The 15,540-nt window shown below is 41.9% G+C and overlaps 1 protein-coding gene across 1 annotated transcript in view; it reads left to right on the top strand.

The window, feature by feature from the left end:
- The window catches only part of LOC143348962 (uncharacterized), a 438,943-nt gene that overhangs the window by 119,012 nt on the left and 304,391 nt on the right, over positions 1-15,540 (top strand). The gene's annotated exons all lie outside the window — the stretch shown is intronic.

The raw sequence follows: 15,540 nt of genomic DNA, 5'->3' as shown, positions 1-15,540 counted from the left end.
GGATTCTGGAGGCTAAAATAAGATAAAAATCAAGAATATCAATTTCTTGACTGAAGCTTTATTAAAAAGTTATTAACAATTGAATTCAAAAATTTCAAATCGTTTTGGAAAAATTATTTTTAGCTAGAGGGGCCAATTACGATCATTTTTGGTCATTAGATATAGTCTCGAAATCCTAACCATTTTTGAGAAAAAAATTCAAGAAGGTGTAAAATTTTTCGAGAAAATTAAAAAATTTCAAATCATGCTAAAAAAAATATATTTAGTTGCAGGGGGTAATTACAATCGTTTTTGGTCAATAGACATACACTCGAAATCCTAATCATTTTCGAGAAAAAAATTCATTAACGAAAATATAATTTCTGGCCAGAAATATTACCACAAAATTTCGTTCGAATCTTTAAAACACCATAACTTTTGAACGGATTGGACGATTTTAATGTTCAAAGCGCCAAACGCCGCGTATTTTAGTGTAGAATATGTAGAAATTGCAAAAATATAAGAAAAGTTGATCCTTGACCCCGTAAACTGAAAAAAACCCCATAAAAATGGTACAATTTTCAAATGGCCATAACTACTATAATAGTGAATATATTTCAATGAAACTTTTTCCTGAGATAGAGCTCATGAGTATCTACGAAAAAGTATTAAACAACTTTTCTGTAAGACGTCAAACAAAATTATTAAAAATAAAAAACTAAGTTTCAAGAGAAATCGATAGGGGGTAGTTACTAAATTTTTCGACGTAGAAAAACAATTTCAAATCGTTCTAAAAAAAATACTATTGGCTGCAGGGGTCAATTACAATCATTTTTGGTGAACAAACCTACCCCCGAAATCCTACCCAGTTTCCAGAAAAAAATTCGAGAAGTTGTGAAATTTGTCAAGGGGAAAAAAAAAATTTTCAAATCGTTCTGGAAAAAATATTTCCTGTTACAGGGGTCAATTACAATCATTTTTGGTGAACAGACCTACCCCCGAATTCCTACCCAGTTTCCAGAAAAAAATTCGAGAAGTTGTGAAATTTGTCGACAGAAAAAAAAAAATTTTCAAATCGTTCTGGAAAAAATATTTTCTGTTACAGGGGTCGATTACAATAATTTTTGGTGAACAGACCTACCCCCAAATTCCTACCCATTTTTGAGAAAAAAATTCGAGAAGTTGTAAAATTTGTCAAGGGGAAAAAAAAAATTTTCAAATCGTTCTGAAAAAAATACTTCCTGTTAGAGGGGTCAATTACAATCATTTTTGGTGAACAGACCTACCCCCAAATTCCTACCCATTTTTGAGAAAAAAATTCGATAAGTTTGTGAAATTTTTCGACAGGAAAAAAAAAATTTTCAAATCGTTCTGGAAAAAATATTTCCTGTTACAGGGGTCAATTACAATAATTTTTGGTGAACAGACCTACCCCCGAATTCCTACCCAGTTTCCAGAAAAAAATTCGAGAAGTTGTGAAATTTGTCGACGGGAAAAAAAAAATTTTCAAATCATTTTGAAAAAATTATTTCCTGTTACAGGGATCAATTACAATAATTTTTGGTGAACAGCCCTACCCCCAAATTCCTACCCAGTTTCCAGAAAAAAATTCGAGAAGTTGTAAAATTTGTCGTCAGAAAAAGAAAATTTCAAATCGTTTTCGGTTGCAGGGGTCAATTGTTGATAATTATACAATCTTTTATTTGCTATTTGACGACGCACAGTTTTTTTATTCTTGAAATATTCTCCGATACTTGGGTTAGTAATAACCACCCTATCGATCCTCTTTCAGCTACACTACCCCTGAGCTTATTAATACCCCCATGCCCCGTTCATTATTCCCGCTTTCGCCTTTCAATAATTTTCTGAAGCTCGCAATACCACTGCACACACCCTCTTGCCTCGATCCTTCGCGTTTCTAGCTTGTCTTATTTCTTTTCGTATCTTTCTCGTAGACTCGAAACAGTTTATACATAGTTTATCCCATCTTCAAAATACCTAATGCTTGTTGCTTAAACTCGCCCCGTCCTATTTCTCAAACTTCTTCCCTTCCCAAAGTCCTGGAAAACTTCTGCCTTTCGCAACTACGGAGGATTATTAACTCAGCGCCAGTCTTGCAACCTGAGTTTTGCTACTTGGACACCGAAAAACAGTAAAATTCAAGTTCCACAATCGAACAATTGCTGTAGAGAACGAATCGAACCTTATTCTTTCGATCTTCAGCCCGATTTTATTTCGAAAAATACGATTACGTTAGTTCAAAGCAGGTAAAACGGTGGTGGCTTCCCGTGCTCGCCGCCAGAGGGCTGGCGCTCTCACAAGCGCTCGACCGACTCCACATCTATTTGTGTAATTTTAATTGAATCTAACAAGAAAGAACCAGACGCTAGATTCGTTTGCAAGATCGAATCTGTTCGTTGTCATTGTCGTCGTAAATTGTTTACGAGCAGAGCTTGTCGCAGACACACCGCGTGTGCAGCTCGTCCATCCGTGGAAAATTCGTGGAGGCGTGATGCTCGCTTGATCGTGAGCGAGTCTCTCACGCGCCGTTGCCACGGTCCTTTCAACGAGTTGTGAAACACACTTTCTTCTCTTTTCGCCACAATCGACTGCCTCCCTGGCGAGATCGCCTGTTGTTCGCGTAAATAATCTCTACCAAGTTTCTGACACGTGCACCAAGCGTTGTGGTAATGATTGGTAGTTTAATCCGTGGTCGAGAAGGCTCGTTAGGATCTGGTAAAGGTGACAAAACGAGAGGTTGGACCTTTTTCAGGGGTTTGTGGTCTAGTCTACACACAGACTATGTTCTAAGGCGAGCTAACTATATGGTGGTTATGGTGACTCGCACCCCCCTTCAGGAGTATTCATTTGAGGGGTGCAGCGACGTAGTTTGGCGTCCTAGGTGGAGGGTGCCACGTTTGGTAACTCTGGGGACTTTGTGCAGACCATTGACGAAACAAGGGAACGTCAGAGCAAGCTTCTTCAGTGGGAATGAGGCAATGCAGAGACCTCTCCTTGCCTTGTCTAGTTTGTAGGTGCCTAGTCAACAAGTCAGAGCCTCTTCAGTTGGAATAAGACAGCGCAAAGACCTCCTCTCCTTGCCTTGTCTAGTCTCTAGGTGCCTAGTCAACAAGTCAGAGCCTCTTCAGTTGGAATAAGGCAGCGCAAAGACCTCCTCAACTTGCCCCGTTTAGTCTGTAGGTGCCTAGTCAACAAGTCATCACTATGTAGCCTGACATCAGAGCCTCTTCAGTTGGAATAAGACAGCGCAAAGACCACCTCAACTTGCCCCGTTTAGCCTCTAGGTGCCTAGTCAACAAGTCATCACTATGCAACCTGACGTCAGAGCCTCTCAGGTTGGAATAAGGCGGTGCAGAGACCTCTCCTTGCTCCGTTTAGTCGCTAGGTGCCTAGTCAACAAGTCAGAGCCTCTTCAGTTGGAATAAGACAGCGCAAAGACCTCCTCAACTTGCCCCGTTTAGTCTCTAGGTGCCTAGTCAACAAGTCAAAGCCTCTTCAGTTGGAATAAAGCGGCGCAAAGACCCTCTTCTTGCCCCGTTTAGTCTCTAGGTGCCTAGTCAACAAGTCATCACTATGCAACCTGACGTCAGAGCCTCTCAGGTTGGAATAAGGCGGTGCAGAGACCCTCTCCTTGCCTTGTCTAGTCTCTAGGTGCCTAGTCAACAAGTCAGAGCCTCTTCAGTTGGAATAAAGCGGCGCAAAGACCCTCTTCTTGCCCCGTTTAGTCTCTAGGTGCCTAGTCAACAAGTCATCACTATGTAGCCTGACGTCAGAGCCTCTCAGGTTGGAATAAGGCGGTGCAGAGACCCTCTCCTTGCCCCGTTTAGTCTCTAGGTGCCTAGTCAACAAGTCAGAGCCTCATCAGTTGGAATAAGACAGCGCAAAGGCCTCCTCAACTTGCCCCGTTTAGTCTCTAGGTGCCTAATCAACAAGTCAGAGCCTCTTCAGTTGGAATAAGACAGCGCAAAGGCCTGCTCAACTTGCCCCGTTTAGTCTCTAGGTGCCTAATCAACAAGTCAAAGCCTCTTCAGTTGGAATAAAGCGGCGCAAAGACCCTCTTCTTGCCCCGTTTAGTCTCTAGGTGCCTAGTCAACAAGTCATCACTATGTAGCCTGACGTCAGAGCCTCTTCAGTTGGAATAAGACAGCGCAAAGACCTCCTCAACTTGCCCCGTTTAGTCTCTAGGTGCCTAGTCAACAAGTCAGAGCCTCTTCAGTAGGAATAAGGCAGCGCAAAGGCCTCCTAGCAGACTGGGTAGTCGATATATAGCAACTGAGGGGTACGAGACGCTTGTGAGAGCCCCACCCCTTCGGTCGAGAACATGGGAAGTGACGCCATAGACGTGTGGACACTCGTGAGAGTCGTAGGAGGCCAGAAAAGGCATCAGTAAAGCCTCCTAGCAGACTAGGAGACATGGGGTAGTCGATATATAGCAACTGAGGGGTCGAGACGTCTGTGAAAGCACCACCCCTTCAGTGGAGAGCATGGGAAGTGACGCCATAGACGTGTGGACACTCGTGAGAGTCGTAGGAGGCCAGAAAAGGAGAGGGGACTCATCAGTAAGGCCTCCTAGCAGACTGGGTAGTCGTTATATAGCAACCTAGGGGTACCAGACGCTTGTGGGAGCACCACCCCTCCGGTGACAAGCATGGGGGCCACACCATAGACGTGTGACGCTTGGTGCTACGGGTGTGGACACTCGTGAGAGTCGCAGAAGGCCAGAAAAGGCATCAGTAAAGCCTCCTAGCAGACTAGGAGACATGGGGTAGTCGATATATAGCAACCTAGGGGTCGAGACGCCTGTGAGAGCACCACCCCTTCGGTGGAGAGCATGGGAGGTGACGCCATAGACGTGTGGACACTCGTGAGAGTCGTAGAAGGCCAGAAAAGGCATCAGTAAAGCCTCCTAGCAGACTAGGAGACATGGGGTAGTCAATATATAGCAACCTAGGGGTCGAGACGCCTGTGAGAGCACCACCCCTTCAGTGGAGAGCATGGGAGGTGACGCCATAGACGTGTGGACACTCGTGAGAGTCGTAGGAGGCCAGAAAAGAAGAGGGGGCTCATCACTAAAGCCTTCTAGCAGACTGGGAGACATGGGGTAGTCGATATATAGCAACCTAGGGGTCGAGACGCCTGTGAGAGCACCACCCCTTCAGTGGAGAGCATATGAGGTGACGCCATAGACGTGTGGACACTCGTGAGAGTCGTAGAAGGCCAGAAAAGGCATCAGTAAAGCCTCCTAGCAGACTAGGAGACATGGGGTAGTCGATATATAGCAACTGAGGGGTCGAGACGCTTGTGAGAGCACCACCCCTTCAGTGGAGAGCATATGAGGTGACGCCATAGACGTGTGGACACTCGGGAGAGTCGTAGGGGGCCAGAAAAGAAGAGGGGGCTCATCACTAAAGCCTCCTAGCAGACTAGGAGACATTGGGTAGTCGTTATAAAGCAACCTAGGGGTCTAGGCGCCTGTGAGAGCACCACCCCTTCAGTGGAGAGCATGGGGGGCCACGCCATAGACGTGAGGACACTCGTGAAAGTCGTAGGGGGCCAGAAAAGAAGAGGGGGCTCATCACTAAAGCCTTCTAGCAGACTAGGAGACATGGGGTAGTCGATATAAAGCAACCTAGGGGTCTTGGCGCTTGTGAGAGCTTCACCCCCCTGGTGACAAGCATGGGGGGCCACGCCATAGACGTGTGGGCGCTTGGTGCTACGGGTGTGGACACTTGTGAGAGTCGTAGAAGGCCAGAAAAGGCATCAGTAAAGCCTCCTAGCAGACTAGGAGACATTAGGTAGTCGATACATAGCAACCTAGGGGTCTATGCACTTATGGGAGCACCACCCCTTCAATGGCAAGCATGTGAGGCCACACTATCATCAAGACACTATCATCAAGACATTTTCACAGGGATATTCACTCGTTATTGAAAGAAACACTCCTGCTGCGCACGTCTAATGGAATTGATCGTTTCCTTTTAAACAATAATAAGCACACTTCTTATGCACACTGCGTTTATTGTTAATGAGGACGTCGCTGACTGGGTTCACGAACTCGTCACCAGCGGTCTTCTGGTGAATTAGTCACGGCCTTGGGCGAGAATAGAAGAACACGACGGTATACGGAAAGAAGGGCTGGTGATATAATCAGCTGAGTCAGCGAATTAAGACCAATTAACCGACCGATGCATCTCCCTACCCGGCAACGCACGTTTCGTTTCGCGAATTTAAGCGGCTGAATTAGGCATAGTTGCGGCCCAGGTGATTACGGGAGATCTTGTTACTTAATCTGGGAGGAAAACTGACGATGAAAGGGAACGAGCGAAGATTATGAGCTTTGAGGAACGGTGTCCTCAATTGGGAAGCTTCTGGAAGGTTGATATTCTTTTTCTTTTCGATTGAACTTGCTACTATAGAGCTCTTCTGTCTCGCCACACTACCGATGCTGTGGTCCCCCCGTTTATGGGGGGCAAACGAGTCACCATTTATGGCGTAGCACCTAACACGTCACATCTGCCACATTTGCGCTTAGAGACACCGAGTTTAAGGGGCAAATCTCACCAAGTGTATCAGTTTAGGTTTCTTGGCAAGTGGAAATAGTTAATTTATGGTACAAACAACGTCTTGGATTGTTTTTTACTTACTCAAAATGTCCATTCTGCAAGATTTCAGCTCTCAGATAAAGTAGATTTCTACTTTTCTAAATCGATTGATCTACACTTGGCTCAGTTTTATTTGCTATCAAATGCAATTTTTGTCGAATTCGTGACAATGGTGAAAAGGTTACCGACGGAGCAGCTCGTTTCTTAAATTTCTACTTTTCTAAATCGATTGATCTACACTTGGCACAGTTTTATTTGATATCAAATGCAATTTTTGTCAAATTCGTGACAATGGTGGAAAGGTTACCGACGGAGCAGCTCGTTTTTTAAATTTCTACTTTTCTGAAAACTAGCTCTAATTGATCGACGCATGGTACAGTTTTATTTGATATTAAATGCAATTTCTGTCGAGTTCGTGACAATGGCGGGCAATCAGGTTATCGACGGAGCTGCTCGTTTATCATTCGTTTCGTTTTTATTGTTCGATGGTCGTCGATAGCACTCCAACGAGGAATTAAAACTTCTCCCGCTCCCAAGAACGGAGTAATTCCAGGTCGTTTTAACGACATCGTTAATCCTGAGGGCGGGAATGCAAAGAAAACCCGGCAACGAGCGTAAATCTTCCGAGATGCAATCGCAAACTCGGTGCATTTGGCTGTTTTTTACACTTTTTTAAAGCGAGAATTGTCTGGAATATTCCTGTAAAATTGATTTTAATCGAACTTAATGGTATTGATGATCAAGTTAATCAAATTTGCTTGAAATTGAAGCTTGTTTTCTTTGTTTTTCTAACGCAAGATCCCATATTTCCAAGCTGTGAATCAACGAGCTTCTCAAGAAAGAGAAAAATAGGGGTGAAATTACGTTATACAACGCGGTGACCTCCCTAAAAGCATTATACTGTTCGCCAGAGTGAACCACATTTCTTCATACGGGAAACAGCATGAGAATAAAATCAAATTACACCGTTTCGCGAACCGCAATTAAAGGAGAACTGATCATCGCAAAAAGGGAGATAAAAATTCAAAAAATTCGACGACACACAAAAGCAAGAATATTGAAATTGTTTAAATGTGATTTTGCAATAATAAGCATCGTTTTTCGAAATTAAAATCAAACTCGTAAAGTGTTCTTTCATCAGTGTGTGCAAACTTCCTCACGCGCTTTTTTCTTTTCTCGAGATGAGAAGAAAGTTAAAATTATATTCCCAGTTTGCGTAAACCCTGAACGGTTCTCCCCCTCCCCCATTAGCGAGCTCAAAGGGGGTGCTTCCAGCTACCCTCGACTGTGGAAACTTAGTATCGTAAATAACATTCTTCCATTACTTTTTCTGCTCTTATTCATTGAACAAGAAGTGATAATAGACAACAAATGCATTGTTTTAACAACTAAAATCAGAAGAATGTCGATTGATGAGGCATTTTTACTTTGCAACAAACGTAACATGAGTACAATCATATTTTAACTGTTGAAAAAGGAGGAATTTTCTTTTATTATTATTGTGTTTGTAAGTATTTATATTATTGATACTTTTATTATTGATACTAAAGTACTTTTGAATTTTTCTATGGGCCTCTGCAGACCGTTGATAATTGTATAATGAGAATCTATGGTAATAGATGATATAATTTGAAAGAATTCTATTTTTACATTTCTTTTTCTGTCGTTATTGTTCTTTTAGCATTTTAAGATACTTTTTTGTAAGGCGGGAGTATTTTGGTAATGTTCAGGGTACTTTATCGTGGAATAGTTCGTTAATTTCGACGCTAGATGGCGTTAGTTTTTGGACCTCAAACCCCCTGGTGCTAAAACGCCCAAGTTTGTCGTGGAATATTTCGTTACCATCAACGCTAGATGGCGCTTATTTATCGACTTTATTGCAGATTTTGTATTAAATTCAATAGAAATGTTAATTAAACGTTTTATTAACAAGAAATGAATGTATTTAAGCTTGTATATTGGAAGCTTGTGACAGATTGCCATCAAGCTTTGTTTTAATTAATAAATAAATATCGTTTATCGACAGAGTTTGTATCAAATTAAATAGAAATGTTAATTAAACGTTTTATTAACAAGAAATGAATGTATTTAAGTTTGTATATTGGAAACTTGTGACAGATTGCCACCAAGCTTTGTTTAAATTAATAAATAAATATCATTTATCGACAGAGTTTGTATCAAATTAAATAGAAATGTTAATTAAACGTTTTATTAACAAGAAATGAATGTATTTAAGTTTGTATATTGGAAACTTGTGACAGATTGCCAAAAAGCTTTGTTTTAATTAATAAATAAATATTATTTATCGACAGAGTTTGTATTAAATTCAATAGAAATGTTAATTAAACGTTTTATTAACAAGAAATGAATGTATTTAAGTTTGTATATTGGAAACTTGTGACAGATTGCCACCAAACTTTGTTTAAATTAATAAATAAATATCATTTATCGACAGAGTTTGTATCAAATTCAATAGAAATGTTAATTAAACGTTTTATTAACAAGAAATGTACATATACAATCTTTTACATTCAGAGCTTGTGACAGACTGCCACCAAACTATTATTTCAATTAATAAACAAATATCATTTATCGACAGAGCTTGTATCAAACTAAATACACATGTTAATTAAACATTTTATTAACAAGAAATACATCTACATAAGTTTGTACATTGGAAGCTTGTGACAGACTGCAAACTTTTGTTTTAATTAATAAATAAATTACTATCAAATAAAATTAAGTAAAATAAATATATATACGAATCTTTTCAACTAACAATAGCTTGCAAATTCTTAATTGCCAGCGAGTCTCCATAGATCCCTCCTCGATCATTATTTTAACAGCCACCTTACCATCCACAGGTCTCCACTGGCCTCTGCTGACCTCTGCTGACCACTCCTGGAATTTCTGACAACGTACAACGATTACCACTGACGTCTGCTGACCACTGCTGACCACTGCTGACCACCGCTCATATTTCTGACACCCTACAACGATTCCTACTGACTTCTGCCAACCTCTGTTGGTCTTTGCCGATCTCTGTCAGCGTGTGCTAGTCTCTGCTGAACTTTCCTGGCCTCCGCCGACCGCTACTGACCACTGCAGGTATTTCTGATGATCTATAACGATTAATACTTGCTACTGCATGCCCCTACAAGTCTCTGCTTGCATTTGCAGGTCTCTGCTTGCCTCTGCATGCCTTTGCTGGCCTCTGCTCAACACTGCTGACCACCCCCGATGCTTCTGACATCGTATGACAATTACTACATGCTACTGTTGGCCCCTGCTGATCTCTGCTTGCCCCTGCATGCCTCTGCTCGTCTCTGCTGACCACCTCTGATGCTTCTGACGACATGTAACGCTTACTACTTGCTACTGTTCGCCCCTGGTGATCTCTGCTGGCCTCTGCTGACCACTCCTGATGCTTCCAACAACGTATGACGATTACAACTCGCTACTGCCTGCCCCTGCTTGCCTCTGCTAGCCTCTGCTGACCACAGCTGACCACCCCTGATGCTTCCAACAACGTATAACGATTACAACTTGCTATTGCTTGCCCCTGCTGGACTCTACTTGCCTCTGCTGGACTCTGCTGACCATCGCTCATATTTCTGACACCCTACAACGATTCCTACTGACTTCTGCCAACCTCTGTTGGTCTTTGCCGATCTCTGTCAGCGTGTGCTAGTCTCTGCTGAACTTTCCTGGCCTCCGCCGACCGCTACTGACCACTGCAGGTATTTCTGATGATCTATAACGATTAATACTTGCTACTGCATGCCCCTACAAGTCTCTGCTTGCATTTGCAGGCTTCTGCTTGCCTCTGCTCAACACTGCTGACCACCTCTGATGCTTCTGAGGACATGTAACGCTTACTACTCGCTACTGTTGATCCCTGGTGATCTCTGCTGGCCTCTGCTGACCACTGCTTATATTTCTGCCAACGTACAACGATTTCTACGACTCCTGCCACCCTCTGCTGACCTCTGCCAGCGTCCCCTGGCCTCTGCTGACCACCGTTTATATTCCTGACAACGTACAACGATTACTACTGGCTTCTGCCACCCTCTGCCACCCTCTGCTAACATCTCCTGACATCAGCTGACCTCCCCCAACATCTCCCGACGTCAACTGACCATCGTTGACCACTGCTGACCGTTGCAGACAAATTGTAACGCGATTTAATATAATATAATACGTTTATATGTATTAAACTTTTGTGTAATGTTAATCTATTGCAATAAATGATGTAATTTCAAAGTATTCAATGTGTTCTCATCATTTTTTACCGTCCTTTTCCACTCCAAATCATTCTCTTACCTATAAGATGCGTACCACCTTCTTCGCAAGTTCACCAGCATTTTAGAAATGTTCCGGGAACTTTGGAAATCCGAATTTGACCTTGACCTTGGCCCAGTTTCGAAAGTGGGTCAAGGCCATTCGAATCTTAGAAAAATTCCGGCCGCTTCGAAAATCCGGATGGCCTTGACCTAATTTCGAAAGTGGGTCAAGGCCATTCGAATCTCAGAAATCTTCCGGCCGCTTCGAAAATCCGGATGGCCTTGACCTAATTTCGAAAGTGGGTCAAGGCCATTCGAAATTTTAGAAATCTTCCGGCCGACTTGGAAATCCGGATGGCCTTGACCCAATTTCGAAAGTGGGTCAAGGCCATTCGAAATTTCAGAAATCTTCCGGCCGTTTCGAAAATCCGGATGGCCTTGACCCAATTTCGAAAGTGGGTCAAGGCCATTCGAAATTTCAGAAATCTTCCGGGCGCTTTGGGAATCAGGATTTGGCCTTGACCCAGTTTCGAAAGTGGGTCAAGGTCACCGGCATTTCAGAAAACGTTACGGGCACTTTGGAATTCCAGTTTTAAGTGGGGAAACGGTTACTTATAACTAAGGGAACAATGGGAACAGGAAAAGAAAGGTAAAAGTGACGAGAACGCATAGAATTCTTTGAAATTATATCATTTATTGTCATAGATTTACATTATACAAAGTTTTAATACATGTACATCATGTTAGAAGTTGTTAACGAAGGTCAGCGTGGTCAGTAGGGGCCAGCAGAGGTCAGCAGAGGGATGCAGAGGGATGCAGAGACTAGCAGGGGCAAGCAGTAGCAAGTTGTAATCGTTGTACGTTGCCAGAAGCATCAGAGGTGGTCAGCAGAGGTCAGCAGAGGCATGCAGGGGCAAGCAGAGATCAGCAGGGGCCAACAGTAGCATGTAGTAATTGTCATACGATGTCAGAAGCATCGGAGGTGGTCAGCAGTGTTGAGCAGAGGTCAGCAAAGGCATGCACAGGCAAGCAGAAGCCTGCAAATGCAAGCAGAGACTTGTAGGGGCATGCAGTAGCAAGTATTAATCGTTATAGATCATCAGAAATACCTGCAGTGGTCAGTAGCGGTCGGCGGAGGCCAGGAAAGTTCAGCAGAGACAAGCACACGCTGACAGAGATCGGCAAAGACCAACAGAGGTTGGCAGAAGTCAGTAGGAATCGTTGTAGGGTGTCAGAAATATGAGCGATGGTCAGCAGAGTCCAGCAGAGGCAAGTAGAGTCCAGCAGGGGCAAGCAGTAGCAAGTTGTAATCGTTATACGTTGTTGGAAGCATCAGGGGTGGTCAGCTGTGGTCAGCAGAGGCTAGCAGAGGCAAGCAGGGGCAGGCAGTAGCGAGTTGTAATCGTCATACGTTGTTGGAAGCATCAGGAGTGGTCAGCAGAGGCCAGCAGAGATCACCAGGGGCGAACAGTAGCGAGTAGTAAGCGTTACATGTCGTCAGAAGCATCAGAGGTGGTCAGCAGAGACGAGCAGAGGCATGCAGGGGCGAGCAGAGATCAGCAGGGGCCAACAGTAGCATGTAGTAATTGTCATACGATGTCAGAAGCGTCAGGGGTGGTCAGCAGTGTTGAGCAGAGGCCAGCAAAGGCATGCACAGGCAAGCAGAAGCCTGCAAATGCAAGCAGAGACTTGTAGGGGCATGCAGTAGTAAGTATTAATCGTTATAGATCATCAGAAATACCTGCAGTGGTCAGTAGCGGTCGGCGGAGGCCAGGAAAGTTCAGCAGAGACTAGCACACGCTGACAGAGATCGGCAAAGACCAACAGAGGTTGGCAGAAGTCAGTAGGAATCGTTGTAGGGTGTCAGAAATATGAGCGATGGTCAGCAGAGTCCAGCAGAGGCAAGTAGAGTCCAGCAGGGGCAAGCAGTAGCAAGTTGTAATCGTTATACGTTGTTGGAAGCATCGGGGGTGGTCAGCTGTGGTCAGCAGAGGCTAGCAGAGGCAAGCAGGGGCAGGCAGTAGCGAGTTGTAATCGTCATACGTTGTTGGAAGCATCAGGAGTGGTCAGCAGAGGCCAGCAGAGATCACCAGGGGCGAACAGTAGCGAGTAGTAAGCGTTACATGTCGTCAGAAGCATCAGAGGTGGTCAGCAGAGACGAGCAGAGGCATGCAGGGGCAAGCAGAGATCAGCAGGGGCCAACAGTAGCATGTAGTAATTGTCATACGATGTCAGAAGCATCAGGGGTGGTCAGCAGTGTTGAACAGAGGCCAGCAAAGGCATGCACAGGCAAGCAGAGACCTGCAAATGCAAGCAGAGACTTGTAGGAGCATGCAGTAGCAAGTATTAATCGTTATAGATCATCAGAAATACCTGCAGTGGTCAGTAGCGTTCGGCGGAGGCCAGGAAAGTTCAGCAGAGACTAGCACACGCTGACAGAGATCGGCAAAGACCAACAGAGGTTGGCAGAAGTCAGTAGGAATCGTTGTAGGTTGTCAGAAATATGAGCGATGGTCAGCAGAGTCCAGCAGAGGCAAGCAGTAATCAGGAGCTGGCAGTAACAGTCGCTGTATGGTGTTAAAAGTTGTCAGCACTGGTCACCAGAGATCATCAGAGGCAATTAGAAACCAGGTGTAATTTGCAGAGTTGAGTAATGAACTGTAGAAAAGACAAGTAAAAATGCCTGGTCAGTCGAGATTCCGAATCGTATGTCGTTGACTTAAATATTATTTATCGACCTTATGACTGACTTTGTATTAAATTAAATAGCTATGTTAATTAAACATTTTATTAACAAGAGATGAATGTATATAAGTTTGTATAGTGAGAGCTAGTGACAGATTGTCATCAAGGTTTTGTTTTAATTAATAAATAAATTTATATCGAATAAGAACAAGTGAAATAAATATATATAAGAATCTTCTCAACTAACAATAGCTTGCAAATTGTTAATTCCATCGAGTTTCCATATATCCTTTCTCGATCATAATGATCGATTATATTAGCAGGTACCAGAACCTCAGGCTTTCTGATGCTAAAAAGTCCAAGTTTTTCGAGGGATAGTTCGTTACCATCAACGCTAGATGGCGCCAGTTTTTCGACCTCAAACCCCCTGGTGCTAAAACGCCCAAGTTTGTCGTCGAATATTTCGTTACCATCAACGCTAGATGGCGCAGATTTTGTAATAAATTAAATAGAAATGTTAATTAAACATTTTATTAACAAGAAATGTATGTATTTGAGTTTGTACATTGAGAGCTTGTGACAGTCTGCCACCAAACTTTCGTTTTAATTTATAAATAAATTTTAGTTATCGACCTCATGGCAGACTTTGTATCAAATGAAATAGACATGTTAATTAAACATTTTATTAACAAGGAATGCATGTATATAAGTTTGTACATTGAAAGCTTGTGAGAGACTGTCACCAGGCCTTTATTTTTAGTAATAAATTAACATTATTTATCGACCTCATGGCAGACTGACTATCAAATGAAATAGACATGTGAATTAAACATTTTATTAACAAGAAATGAATGTATATAAGTTTGTACATTGAAAGCTTGTGAGAGACTGCCACTAAGGTTTTGTATTAATTAATAAATAAATATCATTTATCGACCTGATGGTAGACTTTGTATCAAATGAAATAGACATGTTAATTAAACATTTTATTAACAAGAAATGAATGTATATAAGTTTGTACATTGAAAGCTAGTGAGAGACTGTCAGCAAGCTTTTCTTTTAATTAATAAATAAATTAATATCGAATAAAAAGAAGTGAAATAAATATATATACGAATCTTCTCAACTAACAATAACTTGCAAATTGTTAATTCTAGCGAGTTTCCATAGATCCTTACTCAATTATTATTTTAGCAGGCACCACAACCTCAGGCTTTCTGATGCTAAAAAGTCCAAATTTTTCGAGGGATAGTTCGTTACCATCAACGCTAGATGGAGCCAGTTTTTCGACCTCAAACCCCCTGGTGCTAAAACGCCCAAGTTTGTCGTCGAATATTTCGTTACCATCAACGCTAGATGGCGCAGATTTTGTAATAAATTAAATAGAAATGTTAATTAAACATTTTATTAACAAGAAATGTATGTATTTGAGTTTGTATATTGAGAGCCTGTGACAGTCTGCCACCAAACTTTTGTTTTAATTAATAAATAAATATCATTTATCGACCTGATGGTAAACTTTGTATCAAATGAAATAGAAATGTTAATTAAACATTTTATTAACAAGAAATGTATGTATATAAGTCTGTACATTAAAGCTTGTGAGAGATTGCCACCAAGATTTTGTTTTAATTAATAAATAAATATCATTTATCGACCTGATGGTAAACTTTGTATCAAATGAAATAGACATATTAATTAAACATTTTATTAACAAGAAATGTATAATAAGTTTGTACATTGAGAGCCTGTGTCTGACTGCCATCAAGCTTTTGTTTTAATTAATAAATAAATGTTATTTATCGACCTTATGACAGACTTTGTATCAAATGAGATAGACATGTTAATTAAACATTTTATCAACAAGAAATGAATGTACATAAGTTTCTACATTAAAAGCTTGTGACAAACTGCCTTCAAACGTTTGTTTTAATTAATAAATAAATAATTATCGATTAAAATATAGTTCT

Source organism: Colletes latitarsis, chromosome 12, assembly GCF_051014445.1.
Source record: "Colletes latitarsis isolate SP2378_abdomen chromosome 12, iyColLati1, whole genome shotgun sequence".
Taxonomy (NCBI): domain Eukaryota; kingdom Metazoa; phylum Arthropoda; class Insecta; order Hymenoptera; family Colletidae; genus Colletes; species Colletes latitarsis.
Note: the sequence above shows the minus strand (reverse complement) of the source record. Positions and strands in the feature narration are given on the sequence as shown.